This window comes from Suncus etruscus, chromosome 9, assembly GCF_024139225.1.
Source record: "Suncus etruscus isolate mSunEtr1 chromosome 9, mSunEtr1.pri.cur, whole genome shotgun sequence".
NCBI classification, from domain to species: Eukaryota; Metazoa; Chordata; class Mammalia; order Eulipotyphla; family Soricidae; genus Suncus; species Suncus etruscus.
Window position 1 is genome coordinate 371,073 of NC_064856.1, and position 23,459 is coordinate 394,531.

Consider the following 23,459-nt stretch of genomic DNA (forward strand, 5'->3'; position numbering starts at 1 on the left):
CTGGCCTCTGGGCAATCAGAGCTCGCCCTCTGCTGTTTGACAATAGGAGTCATATTGATGTTATATCAATATAGGCTGGTGAGTTCAGACAGGTTTTAAGAAAAATCAAAGACATTTTTGCAATAATTCTCAGAGACAAAAGTGAGGAGGGCTGGAAAGTCCAGCTCATGACATGAAGCTCACCACAAAGAGTGATGAGTGCAGTTAAAGAAATAACGACATTGAGATCTATCATAACAATGTGAATGAATGAGGGAAGTAGGAAGCCTGTCTAGAGTACAGGCGAGTGGGGGGAGGGAGGAGGGAAATTTGGGATATTGGTCGTGAGAATGTTGTACTGGTGAAGAAGGGTGTTCTTTACATGACTGAAATCCAACTACAATCATATTTGTAATCAAGGTGTATAAATAAAGATATTAATAAAAAAAAAAAAAGAAAAGATTTAGGGCAGTAGTGATATCTCAGTGAGTAGGACATTGCCTTGCACGAGGCTGACCAATATTAAGTTCCCAGAACCCAAGCCTACCAGAAGTAATTTCTGAGAGCAAAGCCAAAAGTATCCCTTGAGCCCAGCCAAGTGTGGCCCCAAAACAACAACAACAACAACAACAACAACAAAGAAAACACTTTATTTGTAACAGTAAGTTTGGAGTAACAGGAGTAAAAGACTCAGGCTTCTTAATTTTTTTTCAGGTGTCAAGAACCTGTATCATCTCTCTTTGATTCTTTGCATTTGTTAACCTTTTCTAAGTCTTATACTCTTTGCCATTTATATCTTGAAGTTTTGTTATATGTCTTTTGTTTTTTTTGGTGGAGTATTATTGCTTATTTTTAGCTACTTCTTATGTCATGGTCACTTTTGTTTTTCAAGATTAGCAAACTATTCCTATACTTTTGTTAGAGTTAATATGAAAGAGAAAGAAAGTAGATCATCTTGCATATTTTATAGCTATCTCTTTGGGATTTAGTCATTACTCCATTTGCTGCAGTTTTGAAATTTTATTAGTACTGTGAATGGGTTATTTCTGTAGTATTAATACTTGTATATTTTATGGTGCTTATTGTATAACATATAAACTCTCTCATTCAATGAATAAGCTCCATTTCTTCAGAGTAGTTCCACTGCTTCAGAATAAAGACAAATATCAGTTACAATAATAAAGGTTTGAATCAGCGTTGATTACAAAGCTAGATTTCTGAAAGTCTCTGTTGAGATCCTATTTTTAAGGCATTACTATTAAGAGAAATCTAAGGGTATATGAGTGGGATAGCACATCTCTCTTGACTCATTTTGATTGAAACAGTTCTCAATTATTTAATATGGATACTTCGCTTTTGGCATGTCCAGTACCAGGAATGTACTACCATGAAATGCAGTTGCCTCATTCTTTGGTGTCCATGCAATTTAGCAGATAACATACTGACAAGAAAATGTACTTAGATACAAGATGCTAAGTTGCTTAAGGAGAATCAAAAGAATGTGTATTCTGGGAAAGAGAAGTAGGAGGTTTGGGGAAACTATCATCATCATTGTCTCTGTACATATTTTTCTATTTTGAGTATCAAGTAGACCAGGGGTCTCAAACCGAATAATCACAATAAAATTGCATTACTAAGAAAAAAATCTCATTAAACACTCGCATACCCAGAGCAGTTCCGTTCGGGGTATGCAAATGTTTAATGCAATTTTTTGCGATATTTTCTTACTAATGCAATTTTTATTGCACATATTCGGTAAGCGAATAATCACGAATACTTTGCACCTAGTGCAGACGTCATTTCCGCTGCTCCTGCCCGCTGTCCCTTGCATTATCAGAGGCCTAAGGGAGAGAAGGGAGAGAAGTTTATTACAGAATTAGATTTTGTCATACCTTCATCATGACTTCATCAAAGCCTGCAGTGAAAAATCAGAGAAAGACTGATGATGAGCACAGATGCAGTATTTCTTTGTTGAGCACAGGGGCATCCCCACATGTCTTATTTGCTCAGAGAAATTTGCAATGCACAAGAAAAACAACTTGAAAAGCCATTATTCAACTAAACATGCTGAGGAATGTGTAAATATCAAGGAAACGAGAGAGACAAGCAGGTTGCCAGTCTTAAAGCATGTCTAATGAGGCAACAAGATTTCTTTAAGAAAGCAACCAAAGAGAATGTTGCATCAGTCAAAGCTAGTTACATGGTTAGTGAGATGATTGGTAAGGCAGGGAAACCATTCACAGAAGGAGAGTTTGTTCAAAAATGCATGTTACAGGCTGTAAGTATTACCTGTCCAGAAAAAAAAGGTCAGTTTAGCAAAATCAGCCTTTCTGCCAACACTGTGGCAGAGCGCATTTCTGACATGTCAAGTGACATTTATCATCAATTGTGTGAGAAAGCCAAATGTTTTGATGCATACTCGGTGGCTCTTGGCGAGGGCACAGATACAACAGACACTGCGCAGCTCACAATTTATGTCTGTGGTGTTGATTGCAATTTTGAATTGACAGAGGAGCTGCTCACAATAATTCAAATGCATGGCCAGACCACTGCTAATGAGATATTTCGGCATCTGTGTGATGCCATTGAGAATGCAGGTTTGCCATGGAAGAGGTTTGTTGGAATAATAACCGATGGAGCGCCATCGTTGAAAGGGAGGAAAAATGGACTGGTGGCACTTGTTCAAAAGAAAAAACTTGAAGAGGAGGGTGTAGAGAAGGCCATTGCTCTACACTGCATTATCCATCAGCAGGCCCTTTGCAGTAAATGCCTGCCGCATGACAATGTGATGTCTGTTGTTGTGAAATGCATCAACCAAATCAGATCCAGGGGCTTAAAGCACAGGAGGTTCCATGCTTTTTTAAAGGAAATGGAATCAGAATATGGAGATGTGCTCTATTTCACTGAGGTATGTTGGCTCAGCAAGGGAAATGTCCTGAAAAGATGTTTTTAGTTGAGAGAAGAAGTGAAAGCCTTCATGGAGAAGGATGGGAATGCTGTTTCTGAATTGAGTGATCACAAATGGCTCATGGACTTAGCTTTTCTTGTTGACATCACACATAAGCTAAACAAGATGTTATAAGGCCCGGGGCAGCATATCAGTGCTGCCTATGACAACGTGAGAGGATTCTCCACAAAACTTTTGTTATGGAAACCCAGCTCTCTCAGAAAAACCTTTGCCATTTCCCAGCATGCAAGGATCTTGTGGATGCAGGCATACCATTCAGTGGTGAGAAATATGTTGATGCTATTTTTAAGCTAGAGAAGGAATTTGATCACAGATTTGCAGACTTCAAAAAGAACAGAGCCACTTTCCAAATTTTTGTGGACCCCTTTTTCTTTGATGTGCAAGATGCCCCTCCTGTGCTTCAAATGGAGCTCATTGACCTGCAATGCAACACATGCATGGGCAATTTTTGAGAGACTTGCCCCCCAGCTTCCTTGAGCTTTCCCGAATGTTCAAGCGCACCATATGCCTTTTTGGGAAAAGTTATTCTCCACATTGGACTTCAATAAGTCAAAGTACAAGTCTAGACTTAATGATGATCATCTTCAAGACATACTGAGGGTCTCAAGTGCTTCCTCTCTAAAGCCAAATGTGGTTCAGATTTGTGAGAAGAAACGCTGTCAAGTCTCTGACAGCAAGGAATAGGCAAAAGATGCCATGTTCAGAAGAACTGTTCAAGTTCTTCACTCAATGTTCTATTCATGTTCAGAAGAAATAATTAAAACTGTTAATAATGACGGTTGAGGACTTTTTTTGTGAAATCCCTTATGCGGCCCTGCCTCACCCCGACTTTGCCTCCTGTGGCCCTCAGGTAAATTGAGTTTGAGACCCCTGAAGTAGACAATGGAGCCTTAGCTCTATGAGACCTTAGACTATAGATTTCTTTTCAATGGTCAGATTAATAGAAAGCCCTGGACTTTGGGGATTTCATTTTGATGGTAGATCTTCTTTCTCACCCCCAGGTGGCACCCTTCACCTTACCAAAAATTAAGATTAAGGTTAATAGATTTATGTGTTGAAACTCTTGTTTGTAAGCAGTTGACTCTTCATATCAATGGGTTCCATATATGTGGACTCAACCACCCATGTAAGCATAATGCCTACTAGGTAGTTAGATCTACAATTTTACTATCTATACTGATTATCTACAGACATATCTATATCTATATAGATTATTCCCTAACCAATACATAAAACTTACATTCTATTAGGTGTAATAAATAATCTAGAGATTATCTCAAGAGTATAGGGTAGGCACGGCATATATGTAATTATTGTGCCAGTTTATACAAAAAACTTTCTTTCCTGTAAATTTTGGTATCAGTGCTTATCCTGAACAATCTATTTCTAGAAATGACTACAGAAATTAGAAGAAAGATGTTGAGAACTGGGTTGCCATTTGACTTTGTTATAGTTGTCTTACCTCTTCTGTTCATAAACTGGATAATAATTGAGATTATTTGGGTTATTATATAATAATAATAATGTATAATGGTATTATTAGATCTAATAATTAGATGAACCTACTCACATATTCAATGACCCTACAAAGTGGGTACTACTTTCCACTTTCCACATGAAGAAAGCAAAGCTCCACACATTTCAGTAATTACCTAGTGTCTCTCAGATAATATTAAACTGATAAGAACAGATCCTACACTTGATCTTAGCCAAAAGGCTGACAAGCGATGTTTCTCAGATAACATATGGTAGAGGTATAGTGTAAGTCCTATAAAAGTTTCCAGAGTCATGGCTTGAATTTGGTGGTTTGGCTTTAGCCAGGAGTGAGACCAGAACACAGCTGGCTGTGTCCCTAAATATAAGATGAAAAAGAAAAAAGAAAAAAAAGAAGCACCACTGAGGGATTGGTGAGCCCACTCAGAAAAGAAGCTACAGGAAAAATATAAATGTCATGGGAAGAAAATAAAAGGACCATCAAAAGTTCAAGGCTTTACCTGTGACAACACTCAAATTAATTTCTTTTTTCTTTCTTTTTTAATTTTATTTTTGTATTGAAACAGTTGTGATCTACAGAGTCCTTCATAGTTGAATTTCAGATATATAATGAGCCAGGGCCTTTCCCATCACAATGTCAACCTCCCTCCCCCAATGGACCCAGAGAACTATCTATACCACCACCCTTTGCCCCCTGACCTGCCAACATTATAGGCCCCTTTAAGTTTATATTGTTAAAGTTTAGGTCCCTTGATTCTATTATCAATGACTTTGGCTTGGATATTTAGATCTGCCCTTATTTATTTCCCCACTAATGAATCTGAGACCACTTTGCCCCTGGTCCAGAGCCTTTCCTTATTTATTTCTTCTTAGTTTTATAGAAAATTGCAAGAATATGTGGTAAAATAAAGTAATCCATGTCTTAAGGTTCTGTGAAAAAAGTGTGAGCCCCAATTTAAAAGAGATAAAGTAGACAATAAATTAACATTTTAAAAAGGTGTGTGTGGCAGATTTTTGATTTTTGGGTTTTTTGTTTGTTTTTGTATAAATACAGCAAAATATGGGAAAAATAGAAAGGAAAAAACCTTTGACCTTAAAACAGGGGGACCTTACTCATGAAGCATCCTGCCATAAGAATAACTCCAGACTCCAGGCATACTAAGTTGTCTAACCCCAAAGTCTTTCTCCATGGCCCCAGTAAAAGTTCTTCACAATCACAGTTATTGTGGTCATGTTTCTGTAGTTAGAGATCCCGTTTTTGCACAGATCCTATGTTAAAATTGGGGTAACAGGGAGTAGCTTCTGGTTTCATCTCACCATTAGGTGGCAATGCAGAGAACGCTGCCCTAAAAGTAGTTTGTTTTTGTTAGCAAGTTGTCAGGGTGTCTTATGAATCCACTCTGGAGTAAGTTGATACCAGGGCAGCATTAGGGCCTTCTCTGGTAGAAGTCCAATTCCTGGTGCTAGGTAGAATACTGTGATGGTTCTATAGATGAGATCCAAGATGAGATTCAAGGTTCAGGGATGAATGGCCAAAGTCTGATCTTTTAAAGTAAGCCAAGTAACTATGAAAAGTGTTCATGTTGTAAGGCCTCACTGCAATATAAAATGTATGTGTTCCTATCCCTATTAGATAAGAACTTGTTTGCACACTTAAGTTTTTCCCATTTTAATGTGTCTATGCAAAATGAAACAATTACACATGATAGTTCATAGGGGGGTAAAAATGACAAGTTAAAAATTCCTGATAACTTGGTTTTAACATGAACTCAGAGCCCAAGAGAAACTATTTACTAGAATTTTCTACTAAATAGTTCAAAAATCAAATGGAGAAAACTGCCACTACATAAGAAAATAAACATAATAATTATACCCATTAAGGAAAACATCTAAAAAAAAACAAAGGAGATATACATGTTCTCTTCATGTCTTTTTAAATGGTCTGGTGGGGGAATAAAATCCAGATCCTGTGACATGATCTTGTAGAGTATGAAAAATGGTTTCCAGTAATCACATATCAAGAAATGTCCTTGAGCTGGGGGTTTCTCAAAAACTGAATTTGATAGTGAACAACAACCCATAGCAAAGGGGGTGAGGGAAAGGGGACTGCCTAGAGCAAATAGGTCGCCATGGTGGTGGAAGCTTTTTCTTGGGCTGAGGCAAGGTGGTCTAAGATTCTGTCTTTTCACTTTGCGAGCTGGTTGGCAGCTGCCTGAGGTAGGGGAATGTTTGGTTCCTGAGGAGTTAAAAACTGAGGCTAAAAAGGGTTAAATGGTGAAAATAACAGATGTGGTTAAGAAAGTGAAGAGCTAGACAAGGATTTGTAAGGTGATAAGCGAAGGGAGGAAAGAGGGGGTATATATAATGGGGGAAAGACAATATACAACATAGACAGACATTATGTGTATTACAGATGGACATTAGACTGACATTGAGGTGGCCACACCTACACTCATGCACTGTTGAATCAAATAATTAACGATGGGGCTGGATGGCGATGGATGGCGATGGATTCCTTTCTGCCACCCCAGGCCACATGGCTCTGCAACTCCATCCAGCCGGCCGGGTCCCAGGCCCAGGTGAAATCACTCACTCACACGCAGGCTTCAGGAAGAATCATCTTTTTCATGCCCTAGCCACCACAGGTGTGTGGCCTATGTCAACCTTTCAAGCACAGCATTATTTTGCTAGCCCTGCATCTTATCTCCTGTTAGCCATCTTCCCTTTGGGCTCCATGCGGCCCAAAGATCCAAAAGCCGGCCAAGAGACAAAAGGGCCGAATCCCTTTCGTCCCAGGCTTATCTAACTTTTTTCCGACCCCTCCCAGGAATGGGAGGTCTTGCAGGTAGGGTTACACCTATTATCCGGTTCCCTAGACCCCTCCCAGAAATGGGTGGGTCTTGGGGTACACCACATTAGGCGCCATCTGCAAGATATTTTCGCCGTTATCTTGGCTGGGTATTTGTGAATCCAAGAACAGTCCCCAGAATGAGAAATTACTTCCCATCCCCTTGTCCCCTTTCGGGGGAAGACCTTGGTAATATTTATCCGCAGCAAATAATAATCCACACAGACAAGAACGATAGGGTTTAAAAGATCGGGCAAGGAGAGCCAGAGAATCCTCCTGCAGCCAGCAGCTTTTTCACAGAAGGACCCCTCACTCCTGTCCCTCAAGCTATTTATTGCCAACTCCACAGCGCCCCACCTGGAAGGGTTAGGTGGGGCAAAAGTCACAGAACAATCCTAAGGAAACACTTTTAAATACAATTCCAAGAATCATCTTATGGAAACTTTTTCATATGCTACAATGCACACATATAGACAGACACTGAGGATCAATCCATGGGTTACAATTGAAAAGCTGACCCAGGTAGAATGTGACTGAACACTTAAAAAATATAAAGTCAATTGGAAAGGTTTTCCATTTTCTAGGCCAATAATCATTGGTGAAAGTAAACTTTACTGAAGAAAGGCTTTTTAGGTTAGATTGTGTATAGAGAATTCTTAAAAACAATAATAATTTTCAATTCTAGAAAAGCAAGCGATATGGTAAAGAGTACTCTCAGAGGAATCTACACCATGAAGAATAGTCTAGAGGGCTTGAGCTTCCAGGTTCCTTTCCTAAAAGCAAACTAAAATCATGAGCATATGATGGTATACTACCTAAAATTGAAAACAAATTATAATAGCATACTGAATGAATGAGCTCTGTAGCAGGACTTTATGGCATGCAGTTGCATATTCCATTGTTATCTGTGGACATAAATATTAGATTACATTAGCAGCCACTGTCAAGTAAAAAATGAATAGATTAGAATTTTTGTCAAGACAAAAATTAGACAAAAAATAATTAGAACACTATTACATACATCTCTAAAGAGCAGTTGATTGGACACCCACACAGTCTAAACAGCTCTATCCACTGCTAAAGGTCTCTTTGAATATAGAAGAGAATACAAGTTTTTGTTTTTCTCCTCTTCCATTCAGTTACTTCCCTTCTCTTTGCTATTCTCTGGAGCAAATAGTATTCAGGACAGTTATCAATTAGACCATTGTGTTGCTTCATGCAGTTATTCTAAATACCACATATAAGTGATATCATTCTGTATTAATCCATTTTCTGGCCTACTTCATTTATTATAATATCTTTAAGTTCTACCCATGTTGCTGCAAATCGCATAATGGCATCATTCCTTATAGCTATGTAGTATTTCATTGTATATATTTACCACATCTTCATGATCCACTCATCTGTTGTTGGGTTGATTTCAAGTCTTAGCTATTGTACTTAGTGCTGCAATGAATAGCTCTCTATATACATTCTTTTGGATGAATGTTTTTCTGCCCTAGGGGTGTATACCAAAAGGGGGATTGCTGAGTCATATGGCCGCTCAATTTTGATTTAATGAGAACACTCTATACTGTTTGTTGGATCAGGCGGCATTCCCACTAGCAAGAGAGGAGAGTTCCTTTCTCACCACATCTTCGCCAACAGATATTGTTCCCAGTAATTTTGATATGTGCCATCATCTCTGGTGTAAGCTGATATCTCATTGTTGTCTTGATTTGGATTTCCCTAAGTATAAGTGATGATGAACATTTTTTCATGTGTCTGTTGGCCATCTTTTGGTCCTCCTCTGAGAAATGCCTGTTCATCTCCTCTCCCCATTTTTATGTGGTTTTTGAGTTTGTGGTATTAATCCTTGTGAGTACTTTGTATATCCTAGAAATCAACCATTTATGTGAGGTATTGAGTGCAAAAGTACTCTCCTAATCAGTTAGTTGCCCTCTAAGTTTACTATGTGTTTCTTTTGCTATACATTTTTGTTTGATGTAGTCCCATTTAACTTTGATGCTATAACTCTTGCCGTTGGCATCCTATTATAGAAGACTTCTTGAGATCCAAGTCTTGAGGTGTTCTGCCTATGTTTTCTTCAATGAACTTTATGTATTTGGGTTTAATCTCAAGATCTTTAATCCACTTTGAATTGAATTTTGTGTAAGGTGTGAAAAATAGATAAACATTTAATATCTTACACATAGTTATCTACCTGTTCCAACACCATTTGTTGAAGAAACTGTTCCATTAAGATTCTTGGCTCCTTTGTCAAAGGTTAGTTGACCATATATGTGCCTAGGGGGTTGTCACTGGATATTCAATTCTAACCCATTGGTCTTTGTTCCAATACCATGCTTGTGTTGATTATTATGGCTTTGTAACAGAGCTTTAAATTAGGTAATGAGATGCCTTCAGCTTCTTACTTTTCAGAATTGACTTGGCTATCCCAACTCTTTCATGGTTCTACACAAAGTTTATCATTGATAGTTCTAAGTCCTTGAAGAAGTTTGTCTGAATTTGAATAAGGGTTTCATTGAATCTATATAATAGTTTAGGTAAAATGGTCATTGTGATTATATTGATTCTTCCATTCCATGAGCATGGAATATTCTTTCATTTATTAGGTCTACTTCATTTTCTTTCTGAAGCATTTTGAAGCTTTCTTGATATAGGTCTCTCACATCTCTTGTTACGTTGATTCTTAAGTAGATGATAGTTTTGGATGCTATTTTAAATGGGATATACTCTTTGATCTGTTTCTCCTCTGAATTGTTATTTGTATATTAATACAATATTCGTAAATTATTTGTAAATTTTGTAATTCGTAAATTCATAAGTTATTTGTAAATTAATACAACTGTCCTTTGTGTATTGAATTTGTAACTGGCCACTTTACTGTATTCGTTTATTGTTTCTAGTAACTTTTCTGTGAACTTTTTTGGGTCTTCAATGTATATATCATGTCGTCTGCAAATGAAGATAGTTTGACTTCCTCTTTTCTGATTTGGATTCCTTTGATTTCCTTCTGTTGTCTGATCGTTATTGCTAGGACTTCTAATACTACGTTGAATAAAAATGGAGATAGGGGACATTCTTGCATAATACCAGACCTTAATGAAAATGCTTTCAATTTTTCACCATTAAGAATAATATTAGCTGTTGGATATTTAGAGATTAGTGGATTTTATGTCTGGGGAACATTCTCTGAATACTCGAGTCTATTCAACCGATCTGAGGAATAGATTCCTCTTAGTACTGCTTTTTCTGTGTCCCATAAATTCTGACAATTTGTGTATTCATTGTCATTTGTTTCCAGGAATGTTTTGATTTTCCCTTTGATTTTATCTCTGACTGACTGGTTGTTCAGTAGTGAGCTGTTTAATTTCCATGTGTTAAAGATTTCTTTTTCTGTGTGTCTTTGTTGTTCACTTTTAATTTCAGTGCCTTGTGATCTGAGAATGTAGTCTGTACAATACCTATTCTCTTGACATTATGGAGATATGTTTTATGGGCCAGCATGTGGTCTACCCTGGAGAATGGCCCATGTGCATTTGGTTTTGGAGCCACACCCATGATGCTCAGGGATTACTCCTGGCTATGTACTCCGAAATTGCTCAGGGGACTATATGGGATGCTAGGGATCAAACCTGTGCAATGCAAACATCTTACCCGTTGTGCTCTCACAAAAGCCCCATGACTGAAGAGACAGTTCAGCAGGTAAAGATTGTCTTGTAGGTATCCAAATCAGGTTTGATCCCCAGAACTGATAGGAAAAAAATCCCGAGTGTAGAGCCAGGAACAACCCTGAGCTTCACTGGTTGTGCCCAAAAGGAAAAAAACAACTAAAAATAAACCTTTTTTTTTAAATCTTAACCCTATGTTGGTCTAAGACAATGAATGCACTAAATGTGTAGTCTTAAACCTTTAATATAATCTATTTTGATCTCTTCTGTGCAGAGGCAGACTTTAGTCTCACCTTGTTCTAGGATTCTCTCATTGATTTCCTATCTTTGATTATTGTTGCCTCTTTTTTTTCCTGTGAAGAAGAGAGGCACCAGAAATCATCTTTATTGTTCTCTAAGTGACATCATATCATTTTCAGGAATGTAAGTGTTGTTTGAATTGATGACATTCATTGACCAATTTGTCATTGGTAACGTTTTTGTCTTTTCTGATCTGAAGTAAGTGCTCTGATAAAGTCGAATAACTTAAGAGTTGATACGGAAACTTTGTTGGGATTTGGAATCATCCTTTTCAATATATTTCCCTGGAGGTGTCTCAATTTAGATCTTACATTTACTGTGAGGCTATTTAAGAGAGGATAAAGCCATAGACTTCTGTAGACAAAGAAATTTGAAGCTTCTAAGAACTCTGAAAGCTGATATATGTTCTTATTTTCTCAAAGGATAATAAAGTAATAAATCTTCACCAGAGGGAAAAACCTAAAAGATGCACAATCACTCTGAGTCAGAAAAACAAAAATGTTCATATTAGTTTTCAGAATTATGTTGGTGCTGCTAGATATTTAGCAAATTAATAAATACAGTCTTGGATTAATTATAAAATATGGTAAAATATTCATTCAGACAATGTAATACTTCCATTAGTTATATTTTTACAGATTCCCCTTGATCAATTTTATTTAAAGTTTCAGCAACTCGGTTCAATAAATATGCCCACTTAAACCTACTACCACACTATTGGCACTTCACCTAAGCCAAATTGTGTTCTTTTCAGTCAACTATTACACCATGATGGTAAAGATAGCTGTTGTTCCTCCATAAAATATCACATTTCTTCTTGCAAATAATTATATGTACTTGGGGATTTTTGTGGCCACATCTGTTAGTGTTCAACACTTAATTATACATATGTACTCAGGGATTACTCTTGCTGGAAATTAGAGAATATTAAGTGGTGCTAGAGATTGAATCCAGTTTGGCCATGTGCAAGGCAAGCACCCTATTCACTATATTGTGACTCAAGTTCCATTATATAAATTTTAATATTATTTAAATCAAAATAAATATCATTCCTTATAGAGACACTTGATACTATCATAACACAAGTAACTTTTCTCTAAAGACAAAATTTTCCTAACTTTAGAATAAGATCAGCATAACTTAGAGAACATTTATCTCTAATCGAGCTTTTATCTAAAGCATTCATCTGAGGATATATAAATTAAGTCTACATCCAAAATAAAACCTGGCCTCCCACTCATCTCTCAAGTGCCTACGATTGATCTTGGTCATATTTATGTGATAATGTTCCAAGTGTCAAAATAGGTTGAATTATACAGTTAATACAGAGCTTCTGTGGGTTAAATACAGGATACATTAATTCCATAGGGACAATTAGGAACAATTTTCTCATCTAATATACACAATCGTTAATATATGTAATGCTTGGTACAATCAGTAATTAAAGCATTCTCTTTTAGTTACCAAAAAGACATTTAGTCACTGTTTTTATACCCTATTTATTTATGCTCAATCAACATGATCAATTTGGCTCTTCTACTCTGTTCTAATCATAAATATATAATTTATGACCTATTTATTCATCCTTTCCCACCTCCTAGAATATGTCACTCAGAGGACTTGCCCCTAGTTTCCTGCTTCTGCTCCTAATTTTTTTTTTATATAATGATTTATACATTACTATTTCTTCCCATGTTTCAAAATTTTATAAAACTTTAACATTTTTTAAATGCCAAGCCTCGCAGCACTCCCCAGTCTAGGAAGAATGCCTCCGCCATGGGAACTCCCCAAAGCCCACACCTGGCAAGAACTGGCCTCCAGAATCAAAGGGGAAACCAGGAGCCAGATAACTGCCTGCCCTCCTCCCAATGTACCTCCCCCCTGGAGTACGGAGGGAGGGGGAAGCCTGAGGACCCCTAAGAGCCCACCTGAACCCACTTCTGGCCACCTGAGCTGGCACCCAGGGAAGGCCTGAAGTCAGGGGAGAAAGAGTTTAACATTTTTGATAACATAAATACTTTAGTCCCCCTGTACTCAAAATTGTGTGTTATTTAGTGACCTTTTTCAATTATTCTAGTAAGATCTTTCTTACACAGTATAAAATCTATATGTCCTAGGCATATACTAGGGCAATGCCTAAATCTATTCCAAAGACATCGAATCTTACTGGTATTATAAAGCACTTTAAAAAATATTCATTTTCCTTGAAAATTTTAGACTCTGGTATTTAAAAAAATATAGCATATTGTATTCAGGCCTGTAGTTTGGAAAATGTAACAATCTCTTCCTGAGAATAGCTGTTTACTTAGATTCTCATGGCTCTGAATGGACAAAGGCAGAATCTTAACACTATTGTACAAACCAGGAGCACAGACTTATTTATGAGTAGTATCAGTGGATGCTCTGGAGAAAACTCTTTGACCTCCAGCCACCCTTCTCCATCATCATGTCTACTTGTATGTTTCTCAAATACTCCTAGCCATTCCTACATAAAATCAGACCTTCCCTCCCTCTCTTTGCTTTATTTTTTTTTTATTTTGGGCCATACCTGGTGATGCTCAGGACTTACTCCTGTCTCTATGCTGAAAGATCACTCCTGATAGAAGCTCAAAAAACCATATAGGGTGTTAGATATTACATGCTGGTCAGCCACATGTCAAATATCCTTTTGTACTGTACTAATGTTCTGGCCCCACTTTCCTCATTTTTAAGCTTGTTCTACATACTGTACTGGTCACATTCTTCCAGCTTATTCTTGTCAATAAAACTTTTTTTTTCTTTTCAGTAGTTTCTATTCTTTTTCAGAGAATGAGTGAGTGTATCACACTCAAAGCATTAATTTATGGACTTTTTTAGGATTCCCATGCTATTAGTAAGATATAATTTAATCTGGGGTTATTTGCAGTATCTCTTGGCACTAGACTTTTAGGTACAGACTACAGTAAGAATCTTTTCAGCCATATATTTTGCTAGTGCTTTCTGGAAAATAAACTGAAATACAGTTTATCTTGTTGCGTTCAAGAGCTACCAACATTTTCTTAGTTTCTTACCACAGACATATTTGTGTGTGTTGTGTGCTGTGCTCTTTGATTTAAATTTTTTCTTCTTATTCAAATACCCTACCTTTATTTGTTTGGGGGGGATGAGCCACTTATCTGGAATTATTGTAGAAACAATAACCCAATTATCTAGATTGCTACCCTGGATTCCTAAACTTCTATTAGCATGACAAGTCCAAAAATTATTTGTAGGACAGAAAGAAAACTTAAGACCTGAAAATTATTAACCCCTTCTCCTGGGATGGAATCTAAGTACTATGAGTTGGGAATGAATGACATAATTTGTACCTAAATGTTTTGGCCATACTTATCTGGAATTTACCCTCTGCAAAAAGAGAGAAGGAAGTTGATGGGAAATGCTGCTTATATGTTTATTCAGGAAGATAATATAACCCTTAACCAAGTCCTGGGAGGAAAAACATGCTACTCTTGGCTACATATATCCAATGGTATATCTGTTACACAGAGGGAGAAAAAGGCAATAGAATAATAGTTGTTATGTCAAGATTCAGAATTTCACTATCCTAATTTTTATCCTAATCCTAGTTTTAGTAGTTTTACTTAATTAAATGTTTCTTTATTTGCTATATACTCTTGGGACTATTCCCAGAAACTTTAAGTGGTTACTTCTTAGAAAGGCAGTAGCGTAGGGACTTTGTAGCCTGGAAACCAGTTTTGCAAGAAGCATTAAAAGAATGTCTTAATGAGGCCAGGAGGACGAGTCCAACTGGTAGAAAGACTGCCACAAATATTGGGGAGTGCAATTAGGGCAGAGAAGGGACAACTATGGCCATAATCATTGTAATGATCACACTGGACAAGAACTGGGCACTGAAAGAAAAGATAGTGAAATGTAACAATATTGTAAACTGAAAGGTGGCTAGACAGAAGAGACAGAGACAGTTTTGACCAGCTGGAGTCTATTGTGGGAGAGAACACTCTCAGGTGAGGTCCGACACTTTCTACAAAGATTGCTAGTAGGATTATTGCATAGCTTACATCTGAGGGGAAAGGCATGGGACTAGATATGTGCTTATGCTTCCTTAGTCAGCTTAAAAAATTCCCATCTCCTCCATGGAAGAAGTGCCAAGAAATTGGAAAATCTTTCCCCTCCAAGATTTACTCCACTGAGTAAATTATTTGTCATAGGCTTGTGGTAAATGGCCTTGACTTTATTGAGAAAAGTTCCTTCTGTTACCATCTTGTTGAGATTTTTTATATCATAAATGGGTGTTGCAGTTTATCAAATGCTTCATCTGCATCTATTGATGTGATCATATCATCTGCACACACAGAAATATATATATGTTTCATATGTGCGATGAAAAAGAAACAGTAGGAAAGTATCCAATGGTCAAAGCAATATAAACTAAAGATTTTGTGTATAGAAATGAGTATATGTGTGAAAGGGATAGAGAGGGAACTATGGGACACTGATGGAAGGAAGTTGGCTTTTATAATAGATATGATATTGGAAATATGTATGCATGAAATTAATAGTATTAATATTATTGTAAATTATTAATTATGATTTTAATTAATAGTTTTGTAAATCTTGGTACTGCAATAAAAATGGTTAAAATGTTTGACTTCTCTTGGGGCCGGGAAGGTGGCGCTACAGGTTAGGTGTCTGCCTTGCAAGCGGATGGACCGCGGTTCGATCCCCCCAGTGTCCCATATGGTTCCCCCAAGCCAGGGGTGATTTCTGAGCGCATAGCCAGGAGTAACACCTGAGCTTCAAACGGGTGTTTGACCTACATGTTTTTCTATATACTTTATGGTTTCAGGTCTGATATCTAGGTCTTTAATCCATTTGGATTTTACCTTTGTACATGATGTTAACTGGAGGTCTAAGTTCACTTTTTTACAAGTGGCTAGTCAGTTGTGCTAACACTACTTATTGAAGAGGCCTTCCCTGTTCCATTTAGAATTTCTTGCACCTTTATCAAAAATTAGGTGACAGTATATCTGGGGAACATTCTCTGAGTACTCAAGCCTGTTCCACTGATCTGAGGGTCTGTCTTTATTCCAATACCATGCTGTTTTGATAACTATTGCTTTGTAATACAGTTTAAAGTTGGGTAAAGTAATGCCTTCCATATTCCTTTTCCCAAGTATTGCTTTAGCTATTCGTGGGTGTTTATTGTTCCAAATAAATTTCAGAAGTGTTTGATCCACTTCTTTGAAAAATGTCATGGGTATCTTTAGAGGGATAGCATTAAATCTGTACAAAGCATTGGGGAGTATTGTCATTTTAATTATATTAATTCTGCCAATCCAAGAGCAGGGTATGGATTTCCATTTCCGTGTGTCTTCTCTTATTTCTTGTAGCAGGGTTTTATAGTTTTCTTTGTATAGGTCCTTCACATCTTTAGTCAAGTAGACTCCAAGGTTTTTTTGTTTATGTGAAGGTATCTTTAAAGAGGAAACAGTACTCTCCAAACAAGTGAAAGCAGAAATAAATAGATGAGACTATATTAAGCTGAGAAGCTTCTGCACCTCAAAGGAAATAGTGCCCAGAATACAAGAGCCACCCACTAAGTGGGAGAAACTATTCACCCAATACCCCAAACAAGGGGTTAATATCCAAAATATACAAGGCACTGACAGAACTTTACAAAAACATCTAACTCCATCAAAAATGGGGAGAAGAAATGAACAGACTCTTTGACAAAAAAGAAATACAAATGGCTAAACGGCACATGAAAAAATGCTCCACATCACTAATGATCAGGGAGCTGCAAATCAAAACAACTATGAGGTACCATCTCACGCCACACAGATTGGCACACATCACAAAGAATGAGAACAAGCAGTGCTGGCGGGGATGTGGAGTGAAAGGAACTCTTATTCACTGCTGGTGGGAATGCCGTCTGGTCCAACCTTTGTGGAAAGCGATATGGAGATTTCTCCAAAAGCTGTAAGTTGAGCTCCCATACAATCCAGCTATACCACTCCTAGGGATATATCCTAGGAACACAAAAATACAATACAAAAATCCCTTCTCACACCTATATTCATTGCAATGTTGTTTACAATAGCCAGATTCTGAAAACAGCCTTGATGTCCCTCAATAGATGAATGGTTAAAGAAACTATGGTACATATACACAATGGTATATTATGAAGCCATCAGAAAAGATGAAGTCATGAAATAATCCTATACATGGATGTATATGGAATCTATTATGCTGAGTGAAATAAATCAGAGAGAGAGAGAGAAACACAGAATGGTCTCACTCATCTATGGGTTTTGAAAAAAATAAAAAATATTTGTGTAATGATTCTCAGAGACAAAATAGAGGAGGACCGGAGGGTCCAGCTCTCGACATTAGCTCACCACAGGGATCATTTAGTGCAGTCACAGAAATAATTACACTGAGAACTATCATAACAAAATGTGACTGAATGAGGGAAGTAGAAAGCCTGTCTAGAGTACAGGCCTGTGTGGGGTGGGGAGGAAGGACACTTAGAATATTGGTCATGGGAATGTTGCACTGGTGAAGGATTTTATATATATATATAAAAATATATATATATACATATATATACACGTATATATATAAATAAAAAGAAAAGAAAAGATAAGGCCTCCCAATTCTTACCAGAGGCTGTGCTCTTTACACTGACTGTATAGAAAGGGGAGGTACGGGGGCCGGGCAGAGGCGCTAGAGGCCTGCACTAGCCTTGGATGGACTGCAGTTCGATCCCCCGGTTTCCCATATGGTCCTCCAAGCCAGGAGCGACTTCTGAGCGCATAGCCAGGAGTAACCCCTGAGCATCACCGGGTGTGGCCCAAAAACCAAAAAAAAAAAAAAAAAAAAGAAAGGGGAGGTACAGTAAATGCACCCCATATACACCTCAACCCAAGCCCTTTGCCTGGTCTGTATTGAGAATTGGGGGACTAAACTAAACTAAACTAAAATAAAATAAAATAAAATAAAGAAAATAAAATAAAACAATAAAATAAAATAAAATAAAACAAAACAAAATAAAACAAAACAAAACAAAATAAAATAAAACAAAAAAAAACAAAATAAAATAAAATAATAAAATAAAATAAAACAAAACAAAACAAAATAAAACAAAATAAAATAATAAAATAAAATAAAATAAAATAAAATGTTTGACTTCTTTGCCATGGTTATTCAGTCATGATTATATTGTTAGAAACTCTTTTGTTGTAGGGTGACTATTTTGTTTAGATTTAGATATTTTCTGGGAAATGCATTAATTATTATACAAGATTAAGTAAAAGTAAGTATAGTTTCAAAATGACTTATATACATTGCTGCTTTTTACTCTGTTTATAATATGGCATGGTCAATTTACTCACTCTTGAAGAAATGAATGAGGTAATTAAGTAGAGAACCTTTTTGGTAATGAACTTCTGAAAATAAAAATAATAATATGTGATATAAAATAATTTATTCTGTTGTCAGACTTTTGCCAGCACAATGACATAATGCTGGACACCCTTTGGAAACGATACATAGGAATAAAGGCATGATACAACAATTAATGGTGCCAGCCTTAGTAGAAAAAAATCGGACTTTCCAGAACATAAACCAGTAAAAAAAATAATAAAACTGCCCAAATAAAACTAAAGACCTCAAAAAGCTCAACGTTTTTACTCTGACTGAGTTATAGCAAGACACTTTAGTATAAATAAGAAAATCCTCAATCCAGGACAGTTTGGTGAATTTCTTGAGAATCAACTTTGTAAAAGTAAGGGGTGTATATTTCATTTTTAGATAAAATTTGCGAATTTGGGCTATGGTGATTCCTTTCTTTTACTTCATGGAGCTCTTTCTTTCTTGAGAAGCTCATGTTCTTTTGGAAACATAGGTTTTTCTTTCTTCTTTTAAATAACATTCTTTAACTAATATTATTTTCCTCAATGCAACAAACCTTGGAAACCTGGGTAGAGATCAGGACTTAAGAGCTCACACCATGTAGTTGCTTTTATACTCATAAATGTGGTCCTGGTGAGTGTCATAGGAAGGTATTAACTCTCTCATTTCTTCTCTTTCTTCTCTTTCATTTGCCCTCTCTCTGTCCCTCTTTTACTATCCCTTTTCCTCTTTTGGCCTCCCTTCTTTTCTATATCCTCTCTCCCTTTGTCTCCCTTTTCCTCTTTCCCTCTCCTTTTGGTTTCTCCCTTCTTTCTCTCTCCTCTCTCCCTCTCTTTTTTATCCTTCCTTTCTCATTCCTCTTCTTCTCCCCCATCACTACCCCCAACTCTGTGTGAGAGTCTGTATTACATCCCTCCTCCATGAATCACCATGCTTTTCAGTGGAAATATAAGTTAGCTATTTTCTGACTTGAACATAATGCCTATGCTCATTTGAACATAATACATATTTTCAAGTGTATTCTTTTAACATTTCCCCACTTAAAATTTTCTTTTCTTAATCAAACTTAACAGGTTAAGATCTTAACTTCTCCATTTGTTAGTTTTCTTGATATCACAATTTACTTCACATGCCTTTTCCTACTAAATTGTTACTCTGGTAAGATACAGTTTATTAGTTACTAACACTAAATAAAAACTCTAATTCCTTCAGGAAAGAGATAGCTCCCAAGGAGTTCTCCTTGATATCAGCCAGGGCAATTAGTCCAATGCTATACCCAAGGAAGTAATTTTCACTATACGGGCACTATGGTTCCAGTGACTATCATTGCCATCCCAGTGTGCTTGGGGGGGGGGAGGTGTCACCATAATTGTAAGTTAATGTACTCAGAGGCTTCCAAGGTAATGCCTGGTGGTGTTTGGGGAGAAGTATGTGATTTCAGGCATGAAAGCCTGGTTTTTCACAGGCAGAACATGCACCCATGATTCCAGCCCAACTCAATTTATCTATTTTGGATTCTACTTGTTAATGTCTAATTTTAGATTTTTATAACTATAATCATAATAAGAGGCACATCTAAACCACGGTAGTATTAAAGAACTGAAATAAAAATATCTAGACTTTAAATCTGTTTAAATTCTACAAAGAGTGCCTTAAAATCTCACTAAATAGTGATAAATTTGTATAAATCATCTAGAGAATTTTTACACAAAATCATTAAACTTTTTATAATAATTAAATCTTTTGTGATAGTGAATTGGCACTTCCCATTACATTATGTGTCTCAAACTATAGCCTGATATTAACAAAACTTTTCCCACTTTTAAAAATTAATGTCTTTATATAATTTTTAATCTTACTGCATCAACTCATTTATCTAATTATGTTCTACCTGTGTTTTTTGCAAGTAAGATAGATCTATATGTTATAATATCTGATTTGATGTATTTTGCCATTTCACTACTGCATTTGACCCAATTTATTGTTGATTTATTTATACATGCTTTCCCCATTCCGGGAAAGGAGTTATAAAATTTAGGGCAATGAATATGTGATTAATACGTAGACATTCTTTTTCAATTATTAGATCCTTTTGAGTTGTTACAAGTTGTTAATAATTGAGTTTTGGGGGCAGAGAGATAGCATGAAGGTAGGGCATTTGCCTTGCATGCAGAAGGATGGTGGTTCGAATCCTGGCACCCCATATGGTCTCCTGAGCCTGCCAGGAGTGATTTCTGAGCATAGAGCCAGGAGTAAACCCCTGAACACTGCAGGGTGTGACCCCCCAAAAATTGAGTTTTGGTCATATGATGTTCCAACACTCATCCCTTCACCTTTGTAAGTTCCCACAAATGCCCTGTTATCTTCCTGTCCCCTGCATGCCTACCATGCTTTCATGAAAAAAATAAATACTTTTCTTATCTTTTTTTTATTCTTTTAGGCACTGTGGTTTCAATATTGTTACTGAAGGTATGTTATACATATCACCTTACTGCCTTTCAATTCCCAGTTTTTATCTAGAGTGACGATTTCCAACTACTATTGACATAGTGGTCTGCTGTGGGCAGCTTCTGTCGTACAGCTTCAGCTGAATGTGCGCCGGGAGTGGGCACTGAATGGACCAGCATGTGGGAAAATGTTGAAGAAATGAGACCACTCACGAATGTCCGGGGACACACGGTCTGACAAGCGTGTGACAACTTTAATCTCCATGCTAGTAGTATTTAAAGGGATAAATGACAGTCTTAGGCATAAAAGAAATTTCCAAGTTGACAAAGAGCTGGGGAGTTTAGAAAAGCAGAAACATTAGCAGCAGGCCTATTAAATATATACATGACAATCTGGACTGGCTAGGCAGCTCAGGTGAAAAGGATCTTGTCTTGTCTAGAAAGCCCTGAGTTAGAAAGGAGACTAGCGTAACAAAAAGTAGAAACTGCTTGGCTGCTATTTGGGAGTTGACACCAGAATGATAGGCTCTATGAGCTAGCAGTGAGAAAGTTGCTTTTGAGTTTAAAAGAATCAGGTCCAAGAAATGTAAATTTTGTGCCTAGGTCAGAGCTTCAGTGAATCAGAGCTAAATTCCTAAGTTGGTTTCTAGATGTAAATAGGGCTGACAGAGAGAAGAAAATTGTCTTAGTTTCGTTTTGGTACTGAGAATTCTCTGGGCAAAAGAATTTGATGGAGGCCATATTTTGGCCTGTAAATACACAAGGGAGAAATAATATTTAGCCAAACAATATGAAGGGAATATAATGTCAGTACCATGACATGAATTTCAGAAATATCTCTTCTGGAATTTCTCAACTCTCCATGCAGAGGCAAAGCATCCTCAGTGGGCCTGTCGACAGAATCCCATGGGGAATTTTCAGTTTTCCACACCAGGCAAATTCAGAACACATCTGGTGGGCCTACTGAATCCCCCTTATATTTGGAGATATAGAAATTATTATCTATGGCATAGACAGTGGTCCCCTGTGTAACTTAATTGCATTTCCCACTTACCATTTCTACTGTCTTTGGATATTATTTTTGTTCTATGAGTTTTTTTTAATAAATGTGATAATTGCAAACACTGTAAATAAGTGTGATCATTTTATGTCCGTTCCTCTGCCTGACTCATTTTCACTCAGCATAATGCTCTCCATTTCCATCCATGTACAAGCAAATACCATTACTTCACTTTCCTAACAACTGCATAGTATTCCATGCTATACATGTACCAGTGTTTCTTTATCCACGCATCTGTTACTGAACAGTTGGGTTGTTTTTATATTCTTGTTATTGTTGATAGTATTGCAATAAATAGAGGAGTGAAAATACCTTTTATGCATTGTATTTTGAAGTCTCTAGAGTATATTACACATATGATATTTCTGGGTTGAATGGAAAGCTCAATTTCATTTTTTTTAGGAAATTTTATATTGCTTTCCAAAAAAGTTGGATCAGTTAACATTCCCACTAGCAGTGAAGGAGAGTCCTTTTCTCCCCATATACTCACCTCTACTAGTTTTCTTGTTCTTGATATATGCTAGTCAAGAGGCAGGGACAAGTCATTTAGTATACAAATGAGTATTGTTATTATTATTATTATTACTATTTGGTTTTGGGGCCACATCTGGTAATGCTCAGGGGTTACTCCTGGCTATGCACTCAAAAATTGCCTCTGGCAATTATTTTGGTGTGGAGATTACGGTTGATGTCTCCAATATTATTTTATTTTATTTTGTTTTGTCTTTCTCTTTCTTTTTGCACTTGAGTATGATTTGATTTCAGAACCGAGATTAAGGTGTGGTGCCTGTCTTTATTGCTGTGGTGCTTATTGGTTATTTAATTCGATATTTTTTTTTTGTGTGTGTGTATTGTTGTGGTATTTTAATTACTTTTTTCACATCCTCTCTCAAACTGAGGTTGGAAGCCTCTAGACAGGACTCTGCCTATTTTCAGTATATTTGATTTTTGATTGAGAAGAGGACATATTAGGTGATGGGTATTCCCGATTTAATGTGAATATGTACCCAAAATACTACAGTGAAAGATATGTAAGCCATTATGAAAAAAAAAAATTGTGTTTTTAATCAGAAACTTTCTTTGACTTACATGTATTATTATTATATCAATTATATTATATGTTATGTTATGTCACTATATTATGTTATATTAGTTTACCTCATTATGTTAATCAATTTTGTCCTTTAAATGAATTCTTACTTTAAAAAAAAACAAAACAACTTTAGTTTGCCCTGAAGAAAAAAAAATAAAATAAAATAAATAAAAGATAAAATAA

General features: G+C 36.6%; 2 pseudogenes; one reads left to right on the plus strand and one right to left on the minus strand.

Moving 5' to 3' along the window:
• Positions 1–4,500: 4,500 nt before the first annotated feature.
• On the minus strand, positions 4,501–4,676 carry LOC126019544 (uncharacterized; annotated as a pseudogene).
• A 13,413-nt stretch (positions 4,677–18,089) lies between these two features.
• LOC126019454 (uncharacterized) lies at positions 18,090–18,230 on the plus strand (annotated as a pseudogene).
• The last annotated feature ends 5,229 nt before the right edge of the window (positions 18,231–23,459 follow it).